The sequence below is a fragment of the Salvelinus fontinalis genome, chromosome 4 (assembly GCF_029448725.1).
Source record: "Salvelinus fontinalis isolate EN_2023a chromosome 4, ASM2944872v1, whole genome shotgun sequence".
Lineage (NCBI taxonomy): Eukaryota > Metazoa > Chordata > Actinopteri > Salmoniformes > Salmonidae > Salvelinus > Salvelinus fontinalis.
This window is the reverse complement of record NC_074668.1, coordinates 61,334,850-61,358,137: the sequence shown is the minus strand read 5'-3', so window position 1 is coordinate 61,358,137 and position 23,288 is coordinate 61,334,850. Positions and strand designations below refer to the sequence as shown.

Sequence of the window (23,288 nt, the reverse complement as noted above, 5' to 3'; positions counted from 1 at the left end):
GCGCTCCACAGAAACGTGATTGGAAATGATGCGCGGGCGGGCAGAGGGATTCTCCCTTCCTGCAATGCAATGCCATCATGCCAGTGATGTAATTATTTTGCAGAGTAATTCGGCCATTTACTCTCAATAAGTTATAGCCTACCTGCGTTGAAGGGGTAGGCTAACTAGCATAGTTTTAACACCAGTTGGCCCAGAGCCATGGAGAGTTGACCTGACACGGCCTCCGTGCTTTGTGATGGCGCGCGCCACAATGTATATGGACAAGTGAGGTGTTCCCAGCCATTCGCAAGGTTTACCATAGTCAATCAATACTTTTAAATAACACGATTTGTTTGTAATTGATAAATGATCTGACACAAATTGTCAGTGGATTAGCCAAGAGCATCTGAGACGTCAAGCATTTCCAATAGATGCTTCTCAGCATTTCGGCCCATAGGTCGCGTAGCCTTGGTGACACGAGTTGTGAATGAGGCTAAAGTGAAAAAAAGTGGCTGTTCACCACAGAAATAGGACACATTATTACTTAAAACGACGCATAGACATATCACTGGGGCCACATGTATCCTAAAGGACTCAGCAGGCGACAGGAAAGAAAGACCATGAAAGAAAACCATTGCGATCCAAAATAATGATGATTTCACCTGCATCAGTCTGATTGAGGTTAGTTAACCTAGTCTGTAGTCGCCATCTGTTGGTGGTTATGTGAAATGCACAATGTTATAGTAGGCTGTTGGGACTGCACGGTCTGTCTTTTACAATTCTGCTTCCTGAGAAGGAGAGAAGACCAGTGACAAACGAAGTATTACTAGCTTACTTCATTATTATCTCTGGCAAGTTGGCAAGCCTCATTCCCCATGATCGGAGACAATGCTCAATGCATAAAGTCATTGGGCGGTGTATTGGTGGACAGACTAATGTTAAACGCCTTCTCAAGTGACATTAACTGTCACACAGTTCCCAATGGTTTTCAGTTGACATGTATTGGTCAGATCTTTCCATTGATGGATGTTTTTCTTTGTTGTCAGGGCTTCTTTTGGTGCTCTATGAAACGTGTTTGACTCACTGGGTTGCTCTGACTCAGTGGTAGCTCGTACTTTTTATCTTCTGTCTCCATCACTCACATACACATGCAGAACAGTGGAGATGGAGATGTTTTTCTCCATTCTTATAAACAAAGTCCACATTAAGCTACCAGCTGTTTTGTCCTCAGTGACTCACAAGTTATACTGGGTTGCTCCTGTAGTTTCATAAGTATAACATTTTAAACATTGAATAATAGATCAGTCAGTGTTTACGTAGCCCACTGAAGCCTGCTGAGTGGTCTGAGTGGTGTTCACTGATTGTGGGCTATATAAGTATGAACACCTCAGCGGGAGAACCCAGGGTGTAGGCTGTTGTTATTTACAGAAATAGATTTGCATATTTCCGTTAGGAAACGCATACTCTGTGAAAGTGCGCGTGTGCAATATCACAAGTCGCCTTTGCACTCCTACGACGCAATTCGCCTTTGCACTCCTAAACCACGCACTCCTAAATACCACATCTTAGTCCACTCTGCTCGAAACAGGAAACAGATTCTAGTTTTGGGAACAGAAATCTGTATTGAGATCAAATGTTTCATCGATGAGAAAATTCTCGGCCAAAATCCATCTCGTTCCATCTTCTCCCACGGCCGGCACTGGGTTTACCCTACCACCATATTTGGTAGTGAGTAGAAACGCCAAGCGGATTCTTCACATTTATACATCCGGTGAAATATCTGTCTCATTGTTCTATCTGCGCTACAACGGTGGATATTGCGCATATGCCTGCCGCTAACTCTAGCAGGATTGTAACTGCGCGTCCATGTCGCACGTGGCTGGCTAGTCCAACGCCGAACTCTTCATTGAAACAATGCTGAAACTTCAAACAATGGGCAAGTCGTGGTACATTTTAATTTGTGCTGAAGTCGAAATTAAAATAGGCTATCTTGCAAATTCAGCAGGCTATCGTGTGAAATAGACGTTTAGAAGTGTTGTCTTTATTTTATTACTTTGGTGTGGTTATCAATGCACAAGCACATTTTTTACCTCCTATGATAAAACAATTGTATTAAGTTGTACAAAAGTTTTACCTTGCGTGAAGTTTCAAATGCATTTGTCATTACTAAATGTGTAATGTCACCGGTATTTTAACGTTACTATGTTTTAGCACACAAAAAGAGCGCAATCTTTGTGAGAGTGGGGGAATCTGATGTAATTGGTCCTCAACTTGTGGCACAGACACTTCATTCATGATACATACTATTAGTTCATTTTAGTATACTATAAACGAACAGTATGCTTTCAGTTGAGCGTACTAGCTCTTCGCCTGTCTACTGGAAGTTGATGCTGTTGCTATACAAACTCTTGTTAGCTAGTTAACTTAACAAATTACTAGTTAGACATTTTACGACTTGGGGTGTGTTCTTAAATTCAATGTGGAGTGCCAGAGTGCGCTCCTAAATTGAGAGCATTGTCAGATCGTCTGTGTAAATTCAGAGCGTTTCGCTCTCGGCGTGCACACTGGGCGCTCAGGCCGAAGAGTAGGGTTGATTTGAGCATTCTGACCTTACAACGGCAGTCATGCACCCAAGCTAACGTTGGCTAGCTTGCTAGCTACTTCCAGACGCAAATGAGACCACGCTCACCATTTACTAACCCTAGCAGAGCTGGTTAGGCCGTTTTCATGTTATCCAGAGCGTTGGTGACAGTAACTGTGCTGCTGGCAACAATTGAATTACACTTTTTTGCAGACATTTACTGACACTGGCCATATTCAACGGGTGTTGAGCGCTGGTATATTCATTATTCTATTCTGCGCTCTGGTACACTCAGACGGAGTGTTCTGAAATCGGAGTAGATAGCCAGAGCGAATTTTATGAAAGCACTCGAATGTTCATTTCCTGAAGAATTGCATTATGGGCCCTACAGTACAAAAATAGTGTCCTCTGCGTGTATACTTCATATTTTGGCGAATTTAGTACGACATCCGGGAACTTTTGGCATACTAACTATGTCCATACTATGACCAATAAGCATACTACATACTCAATTCACTCACAAATAGTGCGGTTAGTATGAGTATTCGAACACAGCTATGCTGTGTATAAGATATCGTCATGTTGCTTTTGTACAATGCTACTCAACCAATGCTGCTTGGATAGGCTACCACAGTCATCTCCAATGCAACTAGGAGACTACTTCAGATCAGGCAGATTGTATCTGAAACAACTCTTCTCCGGTCCCCAATCTGAGACACCACATGTTAGCTGACAATGCATTGGCAATGGTAACCTTCAAATTCAACACCTTAGCCCACCACACTGACCCCCTCCTGACCTCTGATGACCCTTCACACAAACAGCCTTTCAGGTGAACACAAACTAGTGGACTTCTATATGGGTAAATGACTTCAGACAAATTGCTTTGTTGTGTGTATCGGTAACAGCATAGATTTGGTGCTATATTGGTGGAAGGCACTGACAACCCTCAGGGAATTGCAGATGGTCTTTAAATGGGCAAAATGGAACAGCATTGGAAAAGTGTTCTGTTACAGTTAGAAGAAACCGTATCACTCATCCATTTTTAATGCACAGCAATGGCAGTAGATTCGAGTGGTAACTGAGAGAAGTCTCCGGGCATAATAACTCCAGAATATTTCAACAACTTCATTTAATTTAGCTTTGTTTCAAACAAACTATATCAAACATTTTATTAATCATAGTAGGCTAGTTCTAAATTAACTACTGCATGTATCTCTAAATAACGTAGCATGCAATGTTAAAAGGTATGGTTTACTTTATCCTCAGTGTAACATCTTAAAAGAAGAATAGTTTATTGCCATTGTTTACAGAAAACAGAAATGTGTCTTGTTTTACGTTTCAATTGTCAGGAGATGGATCTAGGATCGCTCCCCACCAGATTTTCCCTTTTTACCTGGGATTCAAACCTGCAACCCTTGAGGTTGCTGCTGCCTGAAAAAGGCTACCTGACAAAACCGAACCAGAGACCATTAGATCTTCAGTCTAACGCCCTACTGCGCCAAGGATATCACTCATTAGACAAGGTTTTCCCACCAGGAATGAACAAGTGTTGCGAATTCGGGGGATATTTTCTACCAAGAATGCACATACTCGCCGATGCCGACCCTGTATCGAATCCCGACACTGCTGCTGTATTTAGACTTGAATGTTTGTTTTTTTGCTTTCTTTTCCTACTGTGAAAATCTGACAGTAGAAAAGCATTGGGCTTCTTCTGACAATTCTCGCGACTCTTACCCCGTAAATCTGTCATCATCATCCATAACTTTTTAATATGAAAACCTGTTTATTTTCGTCAAACTGCTCTCCCTCGTCAGGATTCAAACTTGTTAAAGGGTAAATGTGTTAAGCCCTATCACCACAGGAGTTCACTCTTGTTTATCTTAATTAAGAGAAAGGGCTTAATCTATACATTTAAGATAATTTTCACACCGAAAACTTAATGTTAGAGAAATTGTTTTGAATGTAAATCAAGTAAGTAATTGAAGCCGTGACAATGACAAATATACTCAAATTGTTTGAAATCAGTGCACATAGCACACAAAAATATGAACGCAACATGTCAAATGTTGGTCCCATGTTTCATGAGCTGAAATAAAACCCAGAATGTCCATTTTCACAAAAAGTGTATTTCTCTCAAATGTTGTGTACAAATTTGATTACATACCTGTTAGTGAGCATTTATCCTTTGCCAAGATAATCCATCCACTTGACAAGTGTGACATATCAAGAAGCTGATTAAACAGCATGATCATTACACCTTGTGCAGTGCACCTTGTGCTGGGGACAATAAAAAAGCCACTTTAAAATGTGCAGTTTTGTCAGACAACACAATACCACAGATGTCTCAAGTTTAGGGAGCATGCAATTGGCATACTGACTGCAGGAATGTCCACCAGAGCTGTCGAAAATTAAATGTTAATTTCTCTACCATAAGTCGCCTGCAACGTCGTTTTAGAGAATTTGGCAGTACGTCCAACCGGCCTCACAACTGCAGACCATGTCTAACCACGCCAGCCCAGGACCTCCACATCCGGGTTCTACACCGGCAGGATCATTCTGAGACCAGCTACCCGTACAGCTTATGAAAACATGGGTTTCCACAACCGAAGAAATTCCTCACAAATTTTCAGAAACCATCTCAGGGAAGCTCATCTTTGTGCTCATCGTCCTCCCAAGGGTCTTGACCTGACTGCAGTTCGGCATTGTTACCGACTTCAGCGGGAAAATGCTCACCTTCGACACACAGCGTGTATCGCAGCGTGTGGGCAAGGGGTTTGCGGATGTCAACGTTGTGAACAGAGTGCCCCATAGTTGTGGTTATGGTATGGGCAGGCAGGCATAAACTATGGACAACTAACACAATTGTATTTTATCGATGACAATTTGAATGCATAGAGATAACGTGACAAGATCCTGCGGTCCATTGTCGTGCCATTCATCCGCCGCCATGACCTCATGTTTCAGCATGATAATTCAGGGTCCCATGTCGCAAGAATCTGTACACCATTCCTGGAAGCTGAAAATGGCCCAGGTCTTCCATGGCCTGCATACTCACCAGACATGTCACCATTTAGCATGTATGGGATGCTCTGGATCAATGTGTACGGCAACGTGTTACAGTTCCGCCAATATCCAGCAACTTCACACAGCCATTGAAGAGGAGTGGGACAACATTCCACAGGCCACAGCCTGATCAACTCTATGCGAAGGAGAAGTGTCGCTCTGCATGAGACAATTGGTGGTCACCCCAGATACTGACTGGTTTTCAGAACCATGCTCCTACCTTTTCTTTAGAGGTATCTGTGACCAACAGATGCACATCTGTATTCTTAGTCATGTGAAATCCATAAATTAGGGCCCAATTAATTTATTTCAATTGACTGATTTCCTTGTAACTCAGTAAAATCTTTGAATTTGTTGCATGTTGCGTTTATGTTTTTATTCAGTGTAGTTTATACAACGGAGCATTCAATGACTGACATGAATAGATCAAAATGTAATTAGAGCATTCAGATAAGGTCTTTTGTGAGTTAATTAATAGGAAGGAGAGAATACTGTTGAGTAATAAATACATCAAAAATTATTCTGTATAAGCTTCAAAAATAGTAATACAGTAAAATAAACACCACAGAGGGACAAATTGAGTCAGACGTTAAAGACAAATTGGAATTCTTAACATATCATACGTTTAGCAATATCTTAACATGTTCACTTTGCTAATTTGTAATGTGTAGTACGTTTTGGAAATTCTTAACATCATACAAATTGTAATTCATATCATATGAAATGGATGATGGAATAATACCAAATAATACATACAATATGAAACGTAGTATATCATATTAAATGGAGTATCTTTGATATACATACAGAATAATATGAAATGCTCTGACTACAGGTTGGGTCACGGAGAAAGGAAGGAAGAGTTGAGGGGAGTTTGGTCTTTTGTCCAACCCATAACCTCCCAACCAGTTTTTCCCTTTTAACCTGTGTTTCAAACCAGCAACCCTCAATTTTCAGGCCAAAGATAGAAGTCTTGAAAATGAATTTCCTGCCAATACCCAGGATCGAACCAGGCACATTAAAGTCTTCAGTCTAACACTCTCCCAACTGAGCTATTTCAGCTGCCCTCAATTAATATACCCAAAACACCAATAAGCTGATCCAAAACACTTTCTCATTATTTTCTAAGGCGTGTGGTTGGCTGTCTGGTGTATTCAGTTGACTAGGATCAGGAATATTTTCTATTCATCTTTCTCCAACAGCGAGTGACAAATGCCCCACATGGATGGAATAATCACGCACACGTTCTTTTTCAAACTTCTAGAAAGACAATGCTTCCACCTGCTGGTCCCCTGACAAACTCACACATACTTTTAGTTAGCATTTTTGTTGGAATTAGGCTAACCTTTTACTGACGACAGGTACGAAAATGAGCCTCAGTTAATCGGGAGTCTTCTTGCTAACAGACACAGGCTCTCAATGTGTAGTGGAACTTCTAGAAGCACTCAGATAAAATGACCTGTTATTTCATCCGCTGTCCATGAGTAAGTGGTAGTGAACACATCAAATGTGCACTTACCCTTCAGGATGACGCAATATTAATGTGGTCTAACTGACCCATTCATTCTTTATAATTGATATATTATATAAGTTATAGTATTGCTCACAAACACAATTTTAACACATTCTTTGAAAACAAAGTTCTGCTTTTATTTTGTTGAATCATAACTACGTAGGTATCATTTCTATTGCATAAAGGCTTTTAATGTAGCATTTTTAATTTGTGTTTTTCCTTTGCAGAATTGTCCACACTTAAAATTACTTAGCAGAGGATGGTTTCGATCCATCGACCTCTGGGTTATGGGCCCAGCACGCTTCCGCTGCGCCACTCTGCTATCTGGTGATTGGTGGCAGTCAGTTGTGAAAGACAAATTGGAATTCGTAACATATCATACGTTTAGTAAAATCTTAACATATTGTACATTTTACTCATTCGTAATGTATAGTACGTTTTGGAAATTCGTAACATCATACGAATTGTAATTCATAACATCTCATACGAAATGGATGATGGACATTCCCAAATAATACATACAATATGAAACGTAACATATCATACTAAATGGAGTATCTTCGATATACATACAGAATAATATGAAATGCTCTGACTACAGGTTGGGTCACAGAGAAAGAATGGAGGAGTTGAGGAGAGGATATTTTGTCCAACCGATATTTTCCCTTTGAACCTGTGTTTCAAACCTGCAACTCTCCGTTTTCCAGGCCAAATGTAGAAGAACTCTGGCAAAATTAATTTCCTACCGAAACCCGGGATCGAACCAGGGACATTTAGATCTTCAGTCTAACGCCCTCCCAACTGAGCTATTTCTGCTGCTCTGCACAATTATAGCCAGGTGTGTGGTTGGCTGTCTGGTGTATTCAGTTGACTAGGATCAGGAATATTTTCTATTCATCTTTCTCCAACAGCGAGTGACAAATGCCCCACATGGATGGAATAATCACGCACACGTTCTTTTTCAAACTTCTAGAAAGACAATGCTTCCACCTGCTGGTCCCCTGACAAACTCACACATACTTTTAGTTAGAATTTTTGTTGAAATTAGGCTAACCTTTTACTGACGACAGGTACGAAAATGAGCCTCAGTTAATCGGGAGTCTTCTTGCTAACAGACACAGGCTCTCAATGTGTAGTGGAACTTCTAGAAGCACTCAGATAAAATGACCTGTTATTTCATCCGCTGTCCATGAGTAAGTGGTAGTGAACACATCAAATGTGCACTTACCCTTCAGGATGACGCAATATTAATGTGGTCTAACTGACCCATTCATTCTTTATAATTGATATATTATATAAGTTATAGTATTGCTCACAAACACAATTTTAACACATTCTTTGAAAACAAAGTTCTGCTTTTATTTTGTTGAATCATAACTACGTAGGTATCATTTCTATTGCATAAAGGCTTTTAATGTAGCATTTTTAATTTGTGTTTTTCCTTTGCAGAATTGTCCACACTTAAAATTACTTAGCAGAGGATGGTTTCGATCCATCGACCTCTGGGTTATGGGCCCAGCACGCTTCCGCTGCGCCACTCTGCTATCTGGTGATTGGTGGCAGTCAGTTGTGAAAGACAAATTGGAATTCGTAACATATCATACGTTTAGTAAAATCTTAACATATTGTACATTTTACTCATTCGTAATGTATAGTACGTTTTGGAAATTCGTAACATCATACGAATTGTAATTCATAACATCTCATACGAAATGGATGATGGACATTCCCAAATAATACATACAATATGAAACGTAACATATCATACTAAATGGAGTATCTTCGATATACATACAGAATAATATGAAATGCTCTGACTACAGGTTGGGTCACAGAGAAAGAATGGAGGAGTTGAGGAGAGGATATTTTGTCCAACCGATATTTTCCCTTTGAACCTGTGTTTCAAACCTGCAACTCTCCGTTTTCCAGGCCAAATGTAGAAGAACTCTGGCAAAATTATTTTCCTGCCGAAACCCGGGATCGAACCAGGGACATTTAGATCTTCAGTCTAACGCTCTCCCAACTGAGCTATTTCTGCTGCTCTGCACAATTATAGCCAGGTGTGTGGTTGGCTGTCTGGTGTATTCAGTTGACTAGGATCAGGAATATTTTCTATTCATCTTTCTCCAACAGCGAGTGACAAATGCCCCACATGGATGGAATAATCACGCACACGTTCTTTTTCAAACTTCTAGAAAGACAATGCTTCCACCTGCTGGTCCCCTGACAAACTCACACATACTTTTAGTTAGCATTTTTTTTTAAATTAGGCTAACCTTTTACTGACGACAGGTACGAAAATGAGCCTCAGTTAATCGGGAGTCTTCTTGCTAACAGACACAGGCTCTCAATGTGTAGTGGAACTTCTAGAAGCACTCAGATAAAATGACCTGTTATTTCATCCGCTGTCCATGAGTAAGTGGTAGTGAACACATCAAATGTGCACTTACCCTTCAGGATGACGCAATATTAATGTGGTCTAACTGACCCATTCATTCTTTATAATTGATATATTATATAAGTTATAGTATTGCTCACAAACACAATTTTAACACATTCTTTGAAAACAAAGTTCTGCTTTTATTTTGTTGAATCATAACTACGTAGGTATCATTTCTATTGCATAAAGGCTTTTAATGTAGCATTTTTAATTTGTGTTTTTCCTTCGCAGAAATGTCCACACTTAAAATTACTTAGCAGAGGATGGTTTCGATCCATCGACCTCTGGGTTATGGGCCCAGCACGCTTCCGCTGCGCCACTCTGCTATCTGGTGATTGGTGGCAGTCAGTTGTGAAAGACAAATTGGAATTCGTAACATATCATACGTTTAGTAAAATCTTAACATATTGTACATTTTGCTCATTCGTAATGTATAGTACGTTTTGGAAATTTGTAACATCATACAAATTGTAATTCATAACATCTCATACGAAATGGATGATGGACATTCCCAAATAATACATACAATATGAAACGTAACATATCATACTAAATGGAGTATCTTCGATATACATACAGAATAATATGAAATGCTCTGACTACAGGTTGGGTCACAGAGAAAGAATGGAGGAGTTGAGGAGAGGATATTTTGTCCAACCGATATTTTCCCTTTGAACCTGTGTTTCAAACCTGCAACTCTCCGTTTTCCAGGCCAAATGTAGAAGAACTCTGGCAAAATTAATTTCCTGCCGAAACCCGGGATCGAACCAGGGACATTTAGATCTTCAGTCTAACGCTCTCCAAACTGAGCTATTTCGGCTGCTCTGAACAATTATAGCCAGGTGTGTGGTTGGCTGTCTGGTGTATTCAGTTGACTAGGATCAGGAATATTTTCTATTCATCTTTCTCCAACAGCGAGTGACAAATGCCCCACATGGATGGAATAATCACGCACACGTTCTTTTTCAAACTTCTAGAAAGACAATGCTTCCACCTGCTGGTCCCCTGACAAACTCACACATACTTTTAGTTAGCATTTTTGTTGAAATTAGGCTAACCTTTTACTGACGACAGGTACAAAAATGAGCCTCAGTTAATCGGGAGTCTTCTTGCTAACAGACACAGGCTCTCAATGTGTAGTGGAACTTCTAGAAGCACTCAGATAAAATGACCTGTTATTTCATCCGCTGTCCATGAGTAAGTGGTAGTGAACACATCAAATGTGCACTTACCCTTCAGGATGACGCAATATTAATGTGGTCTAACTGACCCATTCATTCTTTATAATTGATATATTAAATAAGTTATAGTATTGCTCACAAACACAATTTTAACACATTCTTTGAAAACAAAGTTCTGCTTTTATTTTGTTGAATCATAACTACGTAGGTATCATTTCTATTGCATAAAGGCTTTTAATGTAGCATTTTTAATTTGTGTTTTTCCTTCGCAGAATTGTCCACACTTAAAATTACTCAGCAGAGGATGGTTTCGATCCATCGACCTCTGGGTTATGGGCCCAGCACGCTTCCGCTGCGCCACTCTGCTATCTGGTGATTGGTGGCAGTCAGTTGTGAAAGACAAATTGGAATTCGTAACATATCATACGTTTAGTAAAATCTTAACATATTGTACATTTTGCTCATTCGTAATGTATAGTACGTTTTGGAAATTCGTAACATCATACAAATTGTAATTCATAACATCTCATACGAAATGGATGATGGACATTCCCAAATAATACATACAATATGAAACGTAACATATCATACTAAATGGAGTATCTTCGATATACATACAGAATAATATGAAATGCTCTGACTACAGGTTGGGTCACAGAGAAAGAATGGAGGAGTTGAGGAGAGGATATTTTGTCCAACCGATATTTTCCCTTTGAACCTGTGTTTCAAACCTGCAACTCTCCGTTTTCCAGGCCAAATGTAGAAGAACTCTGGCAAAATTATTTTCCTGCCGAAACCCGGGATCGAACCAGGGACATTTAGATCTTCAGTCTAACGCTCTCCCAACTGAGCTATTTCTGCTGCTCTGCACAATTATAGCCAGGTGTGTGGTTGGCTGTCTGGTGTATTCAGTTGACTAGGATCAGGAATATTTTCTATTCATCTTTCTCCAACAGCGAGTGACAAATGCCCCACATGGATGGAATAATCACGCACACGTTCTTTTTCAAACTTCTAGAAAGACAATGCTTCCACCTGCTGGTCCCCTGACAAACTCACACATACTTTTAGTTAGCATTTTTTTTTAAATTAGGCTAACCTTTTACTGACGACAGGTACGAAAATGAGCCTCAGTTAATCGGGAGTCTTCTTGCTAACAGACACAGGCTCTCAATGTGTAGTGGAACTTCTAGAAGCACTCAGATAAAATGACCTGTTATTTCATCCGCTGTCCATGAGTAAGTGGTAGTGAACACATCAAATGTGCACTTACCCTTCAGGATGACGCAATATTAATGTGGTCTAACTGACCCATTCATTCTTTATAATTGATATATTATATAAGTTATAGTATTGCTCACAAACACAATTTTAACACATTCTTTGAAAACAAAGTTCTGCTTTTATTTTGTTGAATCATAACTACGTAGGTATCATTTCTATTGCATAAAGGCTTTTAATGTAGCATTTTTAATTTGTGTTTTTCCTTCGCAGAAATGTCCACACTTAAAATTACTTAGCAGAGGATGGTTTCGATCCATCGACCTCTGGGTTATGGGCCCAGCACGCTTCCGCTGCGCCACTCTGCTATCTGGTGATTGGTGGCAGTCAGTTGTGAAAGACAAATTGGAATTCGTAACATATCATACGTTTAGTAAAATCTTAACATATTGTACATTTTGCTCATTCGTAATGTATAGTACGTTTTGGAAATTTGTAACATCATACAAATTGTAATTCATAACATCTCATACGAAATGGATGATGGACATTCCCAAATAATACATACAATATGAAACGTAACATATCATACTAAATGGAGTATCTTCGATATACATACAGAATAATATGAAATGCTCTGACTACAGGTTGGGTCACAGAGAAAGAATGGAGGAGTTGAGGAGAGGATATTTTGTCCAACCGATATTTTCCCTTTGAACCTGTGTTTCAAACCTGCAACTCTCCGTTTTCCAGGCCAAATGTAGAAGAACTCTGGCAAAATTAATTTCCTGCCGAAACCCGGGATCGAACCAGGGACATTTAGATCTTCAGTCTAACGCTCTCCCAACTGAGCTATTTCGACTGCTCTGCACAATTATAGCCAGGTGTGTGGTTGGCTGTCTGGTGTATTCAGTTGACTAGGATCAGGAATATTTTCTATTCATCTTTCTCCAACAGCGAGTGACAAATGCCCCACATGGATGGAATAATCACGCACACGTTCTTTTTCAAACTTCTAGAAAGACAATGCTTCCACCTGCTGGTCCCCTGACAAACTCACACATACTTTTAGTTGGAATTTTTGTTGAAATTAGGCTAACCTTTTACTGACGACAGGTACGAAAATGAGCCTCAGTTAATCGGGAGTCTTCTTGCTAACAGACACAGGCTCTCAATGTGTAGTGGAACTTCTAGAAGCACTCAGATAAAATGACCTGTTATTTCATCCGCTGTCCATGAGTAAGTGGTAGTGAACACATCAAATGTGCACTTACCCTTCAGGATGACGCAATATTAATGTGGTCTAACTGACCCATTCATTCTTTATAATTGATATATTATATAAGTTATAGTATTGCTCACAAAGACAATTTTAACACATTCTTTGAAAACAAAGTTCTGCTTTTATTTTGTTGAATCATAACTACGTAGGTATCATTTCTATTGCATAAAGGCTTTTAATGTAGCATTTTTAATTTGTGTTTTTCCTTCGCAGAATTGTCCACACTTAAAATTACTCAGCAGAGGATGGTTTCGATCCATCGACCTCTGGGTTATGGGCCCAGCACGCTTCCGCTGCGCCACTCTGCTATCTGGTGATTGGTGGCAGTCAGTTGTGAAAGACAAATTGGAATTCGTAACATATCATACGTTTAGTAAAATCTTAACATATTGTACATTTTGCTCATTCGTAATGTATAGTACGTTTTGGAAATTCGTAACATCATACAAATTGTAATTCATAACATCTCATACGAAATGGATGATGGACATTCCCAAATAATACATACAATATGAAACGTAACATATCATACTAAATGGAGTATCTTCGATATACATACAGAATAATATGAAATGCTCTGACTACAGGTTGGGTCACAGAGAAAGAATGGAGGAGTTGAGGAGAGGATATTTTGTCCAACCGATATTTTCCCTTTGAACCTGTGTTTCAAACCTGCAACTCTCCGTTTTCCAGGCCAAATGTAGAAGAACTCTGGCAAAATTAATTTCCTGCCGAAACCCGGGATCGAACCAGGGACATTTAGATCTTCAGTCTAACGCTCTCCCAACTGAGCTATTTCAGCTGCTCTGCACAATTATAGCCAGGTGTGTGGTTGGCTGTCTGGTGTATTCAGTTGACTAGGATCAGGAATATTTTCTATTCATCTTTCTCCAACAGCGAGTGACAAATGCCCCACATGGATGGAATAATCACGCACACGTTCTTTTTCAAACTTCTAGAAAGACAATGCTTCCACCTGCTGGTCCCCTGACAAACTCACACATACTTTTAGTTAGCATTTTTGTTGAAATTAGGCTAACCTTTTACTGACGACAGGTACGAAAATGAGCCTCAGTTAATCGGGAGTCTTCTTGCTAACAGACACAGGCTCTCAATGTGTAGTGGAACTTCTAGAAGCACTCAGATAAAATGACCTGTTATTTCATCCGCTGTCCATGAGTAAGTGGTAGTGAACACATCAAATGTGCACTTACCCTTCAGGATGACGCAATATTAATGTGGTCTAACTGACCCATTCATTCTTTATAATTGATATATTATATAAGTTATAGTATTGCTCACAAACACAATTTTAACACATTCTTTGAAAACAAAGTTCTGCTTTTATTTTGTTGAATCATAACTACGTAGGTATCATTTCTATTGCATAAAGGCTTTTAATGTAGCATTTTTAATTTGTGTTTTTCCTTCGCAGAATTGTCCACACTTAAAATTACTTAGCAGAGGATGGTTTCGATCCATCGACCTCTGGGTTATGGGCCCAGCACGCTTCCGCTGCGCCACTCTGCTATCTGGTGATTGGTGGCAGTCAGTTGTGAAAGACAAATTGGAATTCGTAACATATCATACGTTTAGTAAAATCTTAACATATTGTACATTTTGCTCATTCGTAATGTATAGTACGTTTTGGAAATTCGTAACATCATACGAATTGTAATTCATAACATCTCATACGAAATGGATGATGGACATTCCCAAATAATACATACAATATGAAACGTAACATATCATACTAAATGGAGTATCTTCGATATACATACAGAATAATATGAAATGCTCTGACTACAGGTTGGGTCACAGAGAAAGAATGGAGGAGTTGAGGAGAGGATATTTTGTCCAACCGATATTTTCCCTTTGAACCTGTGTTTCAAACCTGCAACTCTCCGTTTTCCAGGCCAAATGTAGAAGAACTCTGGCAAAATTAATTTCCTGCCGAAACCCGGGATCGAACCAGGGACATTTAGATCTTCAGTCTAACGCTCTCCCAACTGAGCTATTTCGGCTGCTCTGCACAATTATAGCCAGGTGTGTGGTTGGCTGTCTGGTGTATTCAGTTGACTAGGATCAGGAATATTTTCTATTCATCTTTCTCCAACAGCGAGTGACAAATGCCCCACATGGATGGAATAATCACGCACACGTTCTTTTTCAAACTTCTAGAAAGACAATGCTTCCACCTGCTGGTCCCCTGACAAACTCACACATACTTTTAGTTAGCATTTTTGTTGAAATTAGGCTAACCTTTTACTGACGACAGGTACGAAAATGAGCCTCAGTTAATCGGGAGTCTTCTTGCTAACAGACACAGGCTCTCAATGTGTAGTGGAACTTCTAGAAGCACTCAGATAAAATGACCTGTTATTTCATCCGCTGTCCATGAGTAAGTGGTAGTGAACACATCAAATGTGCACTTACCCTTCAGGATGACGCAATATTAATGTGGTCTAACTGACCCATTCATTCTTTATAATTGATATATTATATAAGTTATAGTATTGCTCACAAACACAATTTTAACACATTCTTTGAAAACAAAGTTCTGCTTTTATTTTGTTGAATCATAACTACGTAGGTATCATTTCTATTGCATAAAGGCTTTTAATGTAGCATTTTTAATTTGTGTTTTTCCTTCGCAGAATTGTCCACACTTAAAATTACTTAGCAGAGGATGGTTTCGATCCATCGACCTCTGGGTTATGGGCCCAGCACGCTTCCGCTGCGCCACTCTGCTATCTGGTGATTGGTGGCAGTCAGTTGTGAAAGACAAATTGGAATTCGTAACATATCATACGTTTAGTAAAATCTTAACATATTGTACATTTTGCTCATTCGTAATGTATAGTACGTTTTGGAAATTCGTAACATCATACGAATTGTAATTCATAACATCTCATACGAAATGGATGATGGACATTCCCAAATAATACATACAATATGAAACGTAACATATCATACTAAATGGAGTATCTTCGATATACATACAGAATAATATGAAATGCTCTGACTACAGGTTGGGTCACAGAGAAAGAATGGAGGAGTTGAGGAGAGGATATTTTGTCCAACCGATATTTTCCCTTTGAACCTGTGTTTCAAACCTGCAACTCTCCGTTTTCCAGGCCAAATGTAGAAGAACTCTGGCAAAATTAATTTCCTGCCGAAACCCGGGATCGAACCAGGGACATTTAGATCTTCAGTCTAACGCTCTCCCAACTGAGCTATTTCGGCTGCTCTGCACAATTATAGCCAGGTGTGTGGTTGGCTGTCTGGTGTATTCAGTTGACTAGGATCAGGAATATTTTCTATTCATCTTTCTCCAACAGCGAGTGACAAATGCCCCACATGGATGGAATAATCACGCACACGTTCTTTTTCAAACTTCTAGAAAGACAATGCTTCCACCTGCTGGTCCCCTGACAAACTCACACATACTTTTAGTTAGCATTTTTGTTGAAATTAGGCTAACCTTTTACTGACGACAGGTACGAAAATGAGCCTCAGTTAATCGGGAGTCTTCTTGCTAACAGACACAGGCTCTCAATGTGTAGTGGAACTTCTAGAAGCACTCAGATAAAATGACCTGTTATTTCATCCGCTGTCCATGAGTAAGTGGTAGTGAACACATCAAATGTGCACTTACCCTTCAGGATGACGCAATATTAATGTGGTCTAACTGACCCATTCATTCTTTATAATTGATATATTATATAAGTTATAGTATTGCTCACAAACACAATTTTAACACATTCTTTGAAAACAAAGTTCTGCTTTTATTTTGTTGAATCATAACTACGTAGGTATCATTTCTATTGCATAAAGGCTTTTAATGTAGCATTTTTAATTTGTGTTTTTCCTTCGCAGAATTGTCCACACTTAAAATTACTTAGCAGAGGATGGTTTCGATCCATCGACCTCTGGGTTATGGGCCCAGCACGCTTCCGCTGCGCCACTCTGCTATCTGGTGATTGGTGGCAGTCAGTTGTGAAAGACAAATTGGAATTCGTAACATATCATACGTTTAGTAAAATCTTAACATATTGTACATTTTGCTCATTCGTAATGTATAGTACGTTTTGGAAATTCGTAACATCATACAAATTGTAATTCATAACATCTCATACGAAATGGATGATGGACATTCCCAAATAATACATACAATATGAAACGTAACATATCATACTAAATGGAGTATCTTCGATATACATACAGAATAATATGAAATGCTCTGACTACAGGTTGGGTCACAGAGAAAGAATGGAGGAGTTGAGGAGAGGATATTTTGTCCAACCGATATTTTCCCTTTGAACCTGTGTTTCAAACCTGCAACTCTCCGTTTTCCAGGCCAAATGTAGAAGAACTCTGGCAAAATTAATTTCCTGCCGAAACCCGGGATCGAACCAGGGACATTTAGATCTTCAGTCTAACGCTCTCCCAACTGAGCTATTTCGGCTGCTCTGCACAATTATAGCCAGGTGTGTGGTTGGCTGTCTGGTGTATTCAGTTGACTAGGATCAGGAATATTTTCTATTCATCTTTCTCCAACAGCGAGTGACAAATGCCCCACATGGATGGAATAATCACGCACACGTTCTTTTTCAAACTTCTAGAAAGACAATGCTTCCACCTGCTGGTCCCCTGACAAACTCACACATACTTTTAGTTAGCATTTTTGTTGAAATTAGGCTAACCTTTTACTGACGACAGGTACGAAAATGAGCCTCAGTTAATCGGGAGTCTTCTTGCTAACAGACACAGGCTCTCAATGTGTAGTGGAACTTCTAGAAGCACTCAGATAAAATGACCTGTTATTTCATCCGCTGTCCATGAGTAAGTGGTAGTGAACACATCAAATGTGCACTTACCCTTCAGGATGACGCAATATTAATGTGGTCTAACTGACCCATTCATTCTTTATAATTGATATATTATATAAGTTATAGTATTGCTCACAAACACAATTTTAACACATTCTTTGAAAACAAAGTTCTGCTTTTATTTTGTTGAATCATAACTACGTAGGTATCATTTCTATTGCATAAAGGCTTTTAATGTAGCATTTTTAATTTGTGTTTTTCCTTCGCAGAATTGTCCACACTTAAAATTACTTAGCAGAGGATGGTTTCGATCCATCGACCTCTGGGTTATGGGCCCAGCACGCTTCCGCTGCGCCACTCTGCTATCTGGTGATTGGTGGCAGTCAGTTGTGAAAGACAAATTGGAATTCGTAACATATCATACGTTTAGTAAAATCTTAACATATTGTACATTTTGCTCATTCGTAATGTATAGTACGTTTTGGAAATTCGTAACATCATACGAATTGTAATTCATAACATCTCATACGAAATGGATGATGGACATTCCCAAATAATACATACAATATGAAACGTAACATATCATACTAAATGGAGTATCTTCGATATACATACAGAATAATATGAAATGCTCTGACTACAGGTTGGGTCACAGAGAAAGAATGGAGGAGTTGAGGAGAGGATATTTTGTCCAACCGATATTTTCCCTTTGAACCTGTGTTTCAAACCTGCAACTCTCCGTTTTCCAGGCCAAATGTAGAAGAACTCTGGCAAAATTAATTTCCTGCCGAAACCCGGGATCGAACCAGGGACATTTAGATCTTCAGTCTAACGCTCTCCCAACTGAGCTATTTCGGCTGCTCTGCACAATTATAGCCAGGTGTGTGGTTGGCTGTCTGGTGTATTCAGTTGACTAGGATCAGGAATATTTTCTATTCATCTTTCTCCAACAGCGAGTGACAAATGCCCCACATGGATGGAATAATCACGCACACGTTCTTTTTCAAACTTCTAGAAAGACAATGCTTCCACCTGCTGGTCCCCTGACAAACTCACACATACTTTTAGTTAGCATTTTTGTTGAAATTAGGCTAACCTTTTACTGACGACAGGTACGAAAATGAGCCTCAGTTAATCGGGAGTCTTCTTGCTAACAGACACAGGCTCTCAATGTGTAGTGGAACTTCTAGAAGCACTCAGATAAAATGACCTGTTATTTCATCCGCTGTCCATGAGTAAGTGGTAGTGAACACATCAAATGTGCACTTACCCTTCAGGATGACGCAATATTAATGTGGTCTAACTGACCCATTCATTCTTTATAATTGATATATTATATAAGTTATAGTATTGCTCACAAACACAATTTTAACACATTCTTTGAAAACAAAGTTCTGCTTTTATTTTGTTGAATCATAACTACGTAGGTATCATTTCTATTGCATAAAGGCTTTTAATGTAGCATTTTTAATTTGTGTTTTTCCTTCGCAGAATTGTCCACACTTAAAATTACTTAGCAGAGGATGGTTTCGATCCATCGACCTCTGGGTTATGGGCCCAGCACGCTTCCGCTGCGCCACTCTGCTATCTGGTGATTGGTGGCAGTCAGTTGTGAAAGACAAATTGGAATTCGTAACATATCATACGTTTAGTAAAATCTTAACATATTGTACATTTTGCTCATTCGTAATGTATAGTACGTTTTGGAAATTCGTAACATCATACGAATTGTAATTCATAACATCTCATACGAAATGGATGATGGACATTCCCAAATAATACATACAATATGAAACGTAACATATCATACTAAATGGAGTATCTTCGATATACATACAGAATAATATGAAATGCTCTGACTACAGGTTGGGTCACAGAGAAAGAATGGAGGAGTTGAGGAGAGGATATTTTGTCCAACCGATATTTTCCCTTTGAACCTGTGTTTCAAACCTGCAACTCTCCGTTTTCCAGGCCAAATGTAGAAGAACTCTGGCAAAATTAATTTCCTGCCGAAACCCGGGATCGAACCAGGGACATTTAGATCTTCAGTCTAACGCTCTCCCAACTGAGCTATTTCGGCTGCTCTGCACAATTATAGCCAGGTGTGTGGTTGGCTGTCTGGTGTATTCAGTTGACTAGGATCAGGAATATTTTCTATTCATCTTTCTCCAACAGCGAGTGACAAATGCCCCACATGGATGGAATAATCACGCACACGTTCTTTTTCAAACTTCTAGAAAGACAATGCTTCCACCTGCTGGTCCCCTGACAAACTCACACATACTTTTAGTTAGCATTTTTGTTGAAATTAGGCTAACCTTTTACTGACGACAGGTACGAAAATGAGCCTCAGTTAATCGGGAGTCTTCTTGCTAACAGACACAGGCTCTCAATGTGTAGTGGAACTTCTAGAAGCACTCAGATAAAATGACCTGTTATTTCATCCGCTGTCCATGAGTAAGTGGTAGTGAACACATCAAATGTGCACTTACCCTTCAGGATGACGCAATATTAATGTGGTCTAACTGACCCATTCATTCTTTATAATTGATATATTATATAAGTTATAGTATTGCTCACAAACACAATTTTAACACATTCTTTGAAAACAAAGTTCTGCTTTTATTTTGTTGAATCATAACTACGTAGGTATCATTTCTATTGCATAAAGGCTTTTAATGTAGCATTTTTAATTTGTGTTTTTCCTTCGCAGAATTGTCCACACTTAAAATTACTTAGCAGAGGATGGTTTCGATCCATCGACCTCTGGGTTATGGGCCCAGCACGCTTCCGCTGCGCCACTCTGCTATCTGGTGATTGGTGGCAGTCAGTTGTGAAAGACAAATTGGAATTCGTAACATATCATACGTTTAGTAAAATCTTAACATATTGTACATTTTGCTCATTCGTAATGTATAGTACGTTTTGGAAATTCGTAACATCATACGAATTGTAATTCATAACATCTCATACGAAATGGATGATGGACATTCCCAAATAATACATACAATATGAAACGTAACATATCATACTAAATGGAGTATCTTCGATATACATACAGAATAATATGAAATGCTCTGACTACAGGTTGGGTCACAGAGAAAGAATGGAGGAGTTGAGGAGAGGATATTTTGTCCAACCGATATTTTCCCTTTGAACCTGTGTTTCAAACCTGCAACTCTCCGTTTTCCAGGCCAAATGTAGAAGAACTCTGGCAAAATTAATTTCCTGCCGAAACCCGGGATCGAACCAGGGACATTTAGATCTTCAGTCTAACGCTCTCCCAACTGAGCTATTTCGGCTGCTCTGCACAATTATAGCCAGGTGTGTGGTTGGCTGTCTGGTGTATTCAGTTGACTAGGATCAGGAATATTTTCTATTCATCTTTCTCCAACAGCGAGTGACAAATGCCCCACATGGATGGAATAATCACGCACACGTTCTTTTTCAAACTTCTAGAAAGACAATGCTTCCACCTGCTGGTCCCCTGACAAACTCACACATACTTTTAGTTAGCATTTTTGTTGAAATTAGGCTAACCTTTTACTGACGACAGGTACGAAAATGAGCCTCAGTTAATCGGGAGTCTTCTTGCTAACAGACACAGGCTCTCAATGTGTAGTGGAACTTCTAGAAGCACTCAGATAAAATGACCTGTTATTTCATCCGCTGTCCATGAGTAAGTGGTAGTGAACACATCAAATGTGCACTTACCCTTCAGGATGACGCAATATTAATGTGGTCTAACTGACCCATTCATTCTTTATAATTGATATATTATATAAGTTATAGTATTGCTCACAAACACAATTTTAACACATTCTTTGAAAACAAAGTTCTGCTTTTATTTTGTTGAATCATAACTACGTAGGTATCATTTCTATTGCATAAAGGCTTTTAATGTAGCATTTTTAATTTGTGTTTTTCCTTCGCAGAATTGTCCACACTTAAAATTACTTAGCAGAGGATGGTTTCGATCCATCGACCTCTGGGTTATGGGCCCAGCACGCTTCCGCTGCGCCACTCTGCTATCTGGTGATTGGTGGCAGTCAGTTGTGAAAGACAAATTGGAATTCGTAACATATCATACGTTTAGTAAAATCTTAACATATTGTACATTTTGCTCATTCGTAATGTATAGTACGTTTTGGAAATTCGTAACATCATACGAATTGTAATTCATAACATCTCATACGAAATGGATGATGGACATTCCCAAATAATACATACAATATGAAACGTAACATATCATACTAAATGGAGTATCTTCGATATACATACAGAATAATATGAAATGCTCTGACTACAGGTTGGGTCACAGAGAAAGAATGGAGGAGTTGAGGAGAGGATATTTTGTCCAACCGATATTTTCCCTTTGAACCTGTGTTTCAAACCTGCAACTCTCCGTTTTCCAGGCCAAATGTAGAAGAACTCTGGCAAAATTAATTTCCTGCCGAAACCCGGGATCGAACCAGGGACATTTAGATCTTCAGTCTAACGCTCTCCCAACTGAGCTATTTCGGCTGCTCTGCACAATTATAGCCAGGTGTGTGGTTGGCTGTCTGGTGTATTCAGTTGACTAGGATCAGGAATATTTTCTATTCATCTTTCTCCAACAGCGAGTGACAAATGCCCCACATGGATGGAATAATCACGCACACGTTCTTTTTCAAACTTCTAGAAAGACAATGCTTCCACCTGCTGGTCCCCTGACAAACTCACACATACTTTTAGTTAGCATTTTTGTTGAAATTAGGCTAACCTTTTACTGACGACAGGTACGAAAATGAGCCTCAGTTAATCGGGAGTCTTCTTGCTAACAGACACAGGCTCTCAATGTGTAGTGGAACTTCTAGAAGCACTCAGATAAAATGACCTGTTATTTCATCCGCTGTCCATGAGTAAGTGGTAGTGAACACATCAAATGTGCACTTACCCTTCAGGATGACGCAATATTAATGTGGTCTAACTGACCCATTCATTCTTTATAATTGATATATTATATAAGTTATAGTATTGCTCACAAACACAATTTTAACACATTCTTTGAAAACAAAGTTCTGCTTTTATTTTGTTGAATCATAACTACGTAGGTATCATTTCTATTGCATAAAGGCTTTTAATGTAGCATTTTTAATTTGTGTTTTTCCTTCGCAGAATTGTCCACACTTAAAATTACTTAGCAGAGGATGG

General features: G+C 39.2%; 9 non-coding genes across 9 annotated transcripts; all 9 read right to left on the bottom strand.

Moving 5' to 3' along the window:
* Positions 1–12,770: 12,770 nt before the first annotated feature.
* On the bottom strand, positions 12,771–12,843 carry trnaf-gaa (transfer RNA phenylalanine (anticodon GAA)). Its single transcript has one exon. It is a non-coding gene; the product is annotated as a tRNA-Phe (tRNA).
* Positions 12,844–13,992: 1,149 nt separating this feature from the next.
* trnaf-gaa (transfer RNA phenylalanine (anticodon GAA)) lies at positions 13,993–14,065 on the bottom strand. The gene has a single exon. It is a non-coding gene; the product is annotated as a tRNA-Phe (tRNA).
* Positions 14,066–15,214: 1,149 nt separating this feature from the next.
* Positions 15,215–15,287, bottom strand: trnaf-gaa (transfer RNA phenylalanine (anticodon GAA)). The gene has a single exon. It is a non-coding gene; the product is annotated as a tRNA-Phe (tRNA).
* Positions 15,288–16,436: 1,149 nt separating this feature from the next.
* On the bottom strand, positions 16,437–16,509 carry trnaf-gaa (transfer RNA phenylalanine (anticodon GAA)). The gene has a single exon. It is a non-coding gene; the product is annotated as a tRNA-Phe (tRNA).
* Positions 16,510–17,658: 1,149 nt separating this feature from the next.
* Positions 17,659–17,731, bottom strand: trnaf-gaa (transfer RNA phenylalanine (anticodon GAA)). The gene has a single exon. It is a non-coding gene; the product is annotated as a tRNA-Phe (tRNA).
* Positions 17,732–18,880: 1,149 nt separating this feature from the next.
* On the bottom strand, positions 18,881–18,953 carry trnaf-gaa (transfer RNA phenylalanine (anticodon GAA)). The gene has a single exon. It is a non-coding gene; the product is annotated as a tRNA-Phe (tRNA).
* A 1,149-nt stretch (positions 18,954–20,102) lies between these two features.
* Positions 20,103–20,175, bottom strand: trnaf-gaa (transfer RNA phenylalanine (anticodon GAA)). The gene has a single exon. It is a non-coding gene; the product is annotated as a tRNA-Phe (tRNA).
* Positions 20,176–21,324: 1,149 nt separating this feature from the next.
* On the bottom strand, positions 21,325–21,397 carry trnaf-gaa (transfer RNA phenylalanine (anticodon GAA)). Its single transcript has one exon. It is a non-coding gene; the product is annotated as a tRNA-Phe (tRNA).
* Positions 21,398–22,546: 1,149 nt separating this feature from the next.
* On the bottom strand, positions 22,547–22,619 carry trnaf-gaa (transfer RNA phenylalanine (anticodon GAA)). Its single transcript has one exon. It is a non-coding gene; the product is annotated as a tRNA-Phe (tRNA).
* Between the last annotated feature and the right edge of the window lie 669 nt (positions 22,620–23,288).